The sequence below is a fragment of the Arachis hypogaea genome, chromosome 6 (genome assembly GCF_003086295.3).
Source record: "Arachis hypogaea cultivar Tifrunner chromosome 6, arahy.Tifrunner.gnm2.J5K5, whole genome shotgun sequence".
Classification (NCBI taxonomy): Eukaryota; Viridiplantae; Streptophyta; class Magnoliopsida; order Fabales; family Fabaceae; genus Arachis; species Arachis hypogaea.
In genome coordinates, this window is record NC_092041.1 from 72,971,415 (window position 1) to 72,977,294 (window position 5,880).

Here is a 5,880-nt window from a genome sequence, read left to right on the forward strand (position 1 = left end):
CACAAGTCATGGCATCGAATGGTAATAAAGGGTAATTAAAATAACTATTTTTAAAGCATAGGAAACATGTATTCCACATATATCACATAATAAGGAAGGGAAAGTAAAACCATGTAATTTACATGAATAAGTAGGTGAAGGGTTGAATAAATCACTTAAATTGAGCACAATATATATCATAAAATATGGGTTTATCAACCTCCCCACACTTAAACAATAGCATGTCCTCATGCTAAATCCAAGATAAAGAGTAAGGTAAAGTGGTGGAATCTCATGCAATGCAATCTATTCTAAATGCATCTACCTAAATGAGTCATGCAAATCTAGTTATTATTCACTTGTATATAAAACTTACATGTAGTTAAATTAATTCACATTCTCAAGGAATTATATATGCATAGCCAACCTTAGATAATGTTAAAGCACTTTTACAATTGAGATGGGTAAAAATATTTTTCAAACTTGCAAGACAATTAACAATTGAGGTAGAGATATATGGTGATGAGCTATTGAACCCTCACTGAATTTTATGTTTACTCTCTAGTCACTCAGTGTTTATTGGGTTAATCACTCTATTCTTCTTTTTATCCTTACTTTCTATAACTTTGTTTTTCATCTAACCAATCAACAATTATAGAATACAGACATACAAAAATCATGAGGTCTTTTTCAAGGTTGTAATGGGGCCAAGGTAGAGGTAAGGGTATATGTATAAGGCTAAGTGACCTAATAAGTGAATCCTTGATTAGTCTAAGATCTCACCTAATATATACATATTTTATACAACTCAAAGTTCCTTAACCTATTTGCCCAAATTTTTCCCACTTTATATTGCAAACTCATGCATTAAATTTAACTTTGCCCCCATGTGCATTGATTTTTCTTATTTTGTGTTTGGGGAATTTTTGTATCCCCTTATTGAAAATAAAAAATTTTTTGATGCACATGGTAATTTAATTAAATTGATTTCACATGAGCATGCTTCCCAAAATTTTTATTTTGAATATTTTTATTCTTTTAAACTTTCTACCTTTGTTCCTATCATCCATGTTCCCATAAAGTTTTCCACACTTAAATTATACACAATACCTTATCTTAAGCTAACCAAGGATTCAACTCGGGATTCATATTTTGTTTTTCTACTTAAGGTTAGTAATATGGTTTACAAAAAAAAAAGGGGATTAACAAGCTCGAGGGGGGCTAACAAGGGTGATGTAAAAGGTAGGCTAATTTGGGATAAGTGAGGAAAAATTCAAATGATAGCCTCAATCAATTTCTTAGTATGTATCTATATTTTATAATCGGACATATAGATTAAAACAAAGCAAAGAACATCAAAATAAAAAGAAGGGCAAAATACACAGGAATGACATTTATGGTTTGAATGCAACCATACAATTAAGCTCAAAACTCACAGGCTGTGTGTATTCAAGCTCATAAATCATATATCAGTTATGTATGTCATGCAAGTAGAAATTAAGAGTTTCCATTATTCTCAATGTAAAATTTATTTGGGTGGCTTTAAAGTTTTAGTGTTCCTCCTTGATGAAATGTTGTTAACTAACTAACATGTAATGCTATATATACAAGGGGTATGGATTGTTTTGATTCTATTAAAGTCTCTAGCTTACTTCCTTTTTATTTTCAATTTAAACCAAACTTATCATATGCTAAAAGGGTAAACTATGCTAATTAATCCACTTAATGTATAACTAGTAAACTAAGGTGCAAATTAAGCTAAAATATCCAAGATATATACAGCCCAAAGTGCAGAATGCAAAAGTGCAACAAAAGCAAAAGAGAGAAATATGCAAATAAAAGACAGAAAATAGACAAAATAAGATAAGAGTCTGTAGTAGTTCACTAAAAGAAATAGATGCCAGAGATGGCGATCTCCCCACACTTAAATAATAGAATCGTCATCGATGCTCATTCAAACTGAGTGTGAAGAAGTGTCATCTCCGGAAGGATGAGCTGTCGAAGTCTCGGTGGTGGTTTGAGGATCTGCAGACTGGATGAAGGTAGGAGGAGCTATCTGCTGCAGAAGAGGCTCTGACTGGATAGGAATCTCGTGATCTGCAGCCTGTATCTGGTGTGGCTCCTCAGGATGTGGCGCAGCCTGCTCCGGGCCTGCCTACTCAGCCTGGGTGGGTGTCACCTCCTCATGAGCGCTCGCCTCTACCTTAGATGTGTCAGAAGGGGTGTCGGGCTCGGAGGGGATGTCGCCACTGGACCGGATCATCAACTTGAGGTGCTCATAGCGTCACTTGTTGCGACGCTCCATACGATCCAAGTGCGCGAAGAGTCGATGCACCAAATGGTAGATAGGTTCAGGAGCAGCTGGAGGTGCAGTGGGCGGGGCAGGTGCAGTAGTGGAAGAAGAGGGGGCAGCTAAAGGTGTGGCTGTCTCATTAGAAGCAATAAGGAATGAAGGTCTGTAGCCTAAAGCCAGAAAGTTTCTGCTGTGAGGAATGATCTTCTTGCAGTCCGCAGCAGGTGGCTTCTCATCGGTATCCTCCCAAGGCACGTCAGCTCGACGGCCTAGCTGGGTGACCAAATAAGGGAAGGGGAAGGTGCCTCTGATATGGACCCTGGCCATATAGTACCGGATGAATCGTGGCAGGTACAGGTCCTTACCCTCCATCACACACCAGAGGAGGGTGATCATAGTAGTAGGCAGCTTTGTCTCATGAGTGCTCGGCATAATAAAGTTACTCAAGATCTGGTGCCAGAACCGAGCCTCATCATTCAAGTATATCCGCTTAATTCCTTTAGGCATGGTGGTGTTCTTACCCATGACCCATGGGACAGTAGGGTCAAGGGCTATCCTCTCCTTGACAACATCCCAGTCAAATCTCAGAAATCGCATGTCTTCTTCAGCCTTTTGGTAACCGTTAGGCTGATCTGACTTAGGCTGAAGGTGCAGAATATCCTCAATGGCCTCTTCAATGACCAGTATCTATTTCCCTCTGAGGTGCACTGCATCCAGGGAAGTCTTGAAATAATTATAGTAAAACTCTCTTACCCAGGAAGCATTTACCTCAGTCAAGTTTCTCTCCAAGAAGAACCAGCCTCTTTGTTTGATCTGATCGGAGGTGTACTGCTGTAGTCCTTCTGGAATTTTCAAAGTCCTCTCCAGGTACAGATTTCTGGAGGTAGTAAACACTGAAAACTTCAGCTCACAGTATCGGTTTGCAAACTTAATTGGATCATTGGCAGGGAGGAGCTGGTTAGCCTTCTCCTGCGCGGTAAAGTACTTTTCCTGCCAGGATTCATCATGCAGAAGCTCTAGGAGAGACATAGAGGATTCACCTCTTTTCCTTTGCCAGTTGTTGCCTTTCCTTTTCCCTTTTGCTGAGGGTCAGACATCCTGAAAAAAAAAACAGAAATCTAAGATATAATAAAAGTAGGAAAATAAGTAGGCAAATAACAAGATAAGCACGAAGTGGCAAAGGAGCAATAGAAAAATGAAATGAGTTAAATAAATGTATATTTTGGATTGTTTTGGAGTTGAAAAGCTGAGATGAGAAATCACATTCCAAAATATGTTAGAAGTGGAAAGCCTGTTAATTAGGAAAAACAATAATCATGCCATGAGTGAAATTAAGTGAAAGAAGTAGTGAAAAGGCAAAGGGGGAAGTTAGAAAGTGAAAACCGGGTAAAATTGAAAAAGGGGTTAGAAAGCGAAAATCAGTGAGTTAGTAAAAAGGAAGTCAGAGTAAGTGGCATGATGATTGGTTTCTAAGTAACAAGAATTTCACAATTTTAAGCAACAGTCAACTCATATTCAAGCAGGGATAATAGGGTATTGATGATGATTCATATAGATATAGAAGTAGCAAAAATTAAAATCAAATCATCAATAATGCAATTTATTAACCAGGAAATCAAAAGGAATAAAAATGCTGGCCCGTGCATTCAAGAATGGCTTTGGTTGATTAATTGGAAAATTGAGAAATGCCAAAACCAAGTCTTGAATGTAAAAAGGAAACAATTTACAGAAAATTGGGCAGCATTCTGGCTAAAATCGGATGTTCCCAGAAAACAAATAGTAAGAACAGTTCATATGAATTGAAATAAGGTGCACAAATAGCAAGAATAAGAAAGAGTAGTGTAACAGCAGCATGAAACAGTTAAGCGCAGCATATGAACAGTATTAACATCATAGCCAGAATAAAATTGTAGAATAGATAAACAGATAACAAGAACGGAGCAATTATCAGGCCTAAATCCACTAACCACATCCTAGCTACCTAACCACCTAAAATCCACTACAAACATGCATCTTTACCTATCCTATTCGGGACAAAAATTGGAAAATAAACTAATGAATCGCAAGGAGGAATCACAGTATGGCGGAACCTGGTGCGTAAAGTGCAAGGGATAGGACAGAGGAAAGGTAGTGGGGCTGTGGCGGCACCAGGAGGGAAGCACAGCGGCGCTGGGTGAACGGCGGTGGCGCGATGGTGGGGCAGGGGCGGAGGCAGGGGTGGTGGATAGGGTTGCACGGTGGACGGTTGGGGTGGTGGCCGGCGAAGGTTGCTGCGGTGGACTGAGGCTTGCGGCGGTGGGGTTCCGGTTGTGGTAGGGGCTGGCCGCGGAGGGGGCAGCGGCGGTGGAGGGAAGAAGAGAAGAAAGAGAGAAGAATAAGAGGGAAGGAAGAAGGGGGTGGTGTGGCGGTGGTCGCGGTGGTCTGGGGTAGTTGTAGGTGGTGGCTGGGGGTGGTTGAGGGAAGAGGGAGAGTTGCAGAGGAGAGGAAGGAGGGTTGGGGTTTGGGGGCGCAAAGGGATAGGGATCGCGTGACTTAGGGTTAGTGATCGCGAATCCACGCGAACGCGTGGAGGACGCAATCGCGTGAATAGGGTGAAATAGGGTTGACGCAGATGCGTGGTCGACGCAATCGCATGGGTTGGGTAAAAGATAGGTGACGCAGACACGTGAAGCACGCGAACGGTCGCTGGAATTTGTGCTAGACGCACGCTTCCAGCATCGTTTCAGCGCAACTCTCTGTCTTCTTTTTGGGGGTTATGGTATCCATGCGACGCGATCGCGTCGCTCACGCTTTCGCGTGGGATGGGTGTTGGGCAAGTGACGCGTTCGCGTCCAAGCAGTGGTAATTCTAAGGATTGGATTCCCCGGGGGAAAAATAGAGATGTCTCCTACGTTACCCGAACTATGCGTATGGTCAACAAACAATCCGAGCTGTAAGATACATTGGTCAAAGTTTCATGATTACCTTATCCCACGCAAATCGTTTACCCGTAACTATTAACAAAAATGTATTGTTTTGAGGTATATCAAGATTCAATCTTCGATTCAGATTTCGTCGACCAATCCTTCCTAATTCACATCGTTCGTGAAAAATTTTTTTTTGTAATTCCTTGCACAAAGATTCAGAAAATAGCATGTACCAGATTTCGAGTTTCGCGAAGGACAAATCCACCTTTTCTTTTATTCTTTCTCTTTTCTAACTTATTCTATTCGATTTGAATTCTAAAAAAAATAGGAGGAATTTTCTATATTTTTTTCGATTTCGAATCCTCTTCACCGCTTCCTGCGACAGTAACTATAATTAAAAAAAAGGGAATATTCGTTTTGTGCTAAACGCACACCAGCCGAGCGATTCCAGCCCAACTTTCTAGGCGTTGGATCTTTACACCGATATCTGGATCACGCGTTCACGTGGGTGACGCGAACGCGTGGGAGGCGTTTTCCGCAACTAACGCGATCGCGTGTGGCACGCTGTCGCGTCGCGCGCTCTTTCTCTCTCTCTCTCTCTCTCTCTCTCTCTCTCTTTTATATATGCAAGTATGCAGTTATGCAAAATGAAAAATGCAATGAATGTCATGCAAAGATTTCAGGTTCAAACAAAATTCAAAA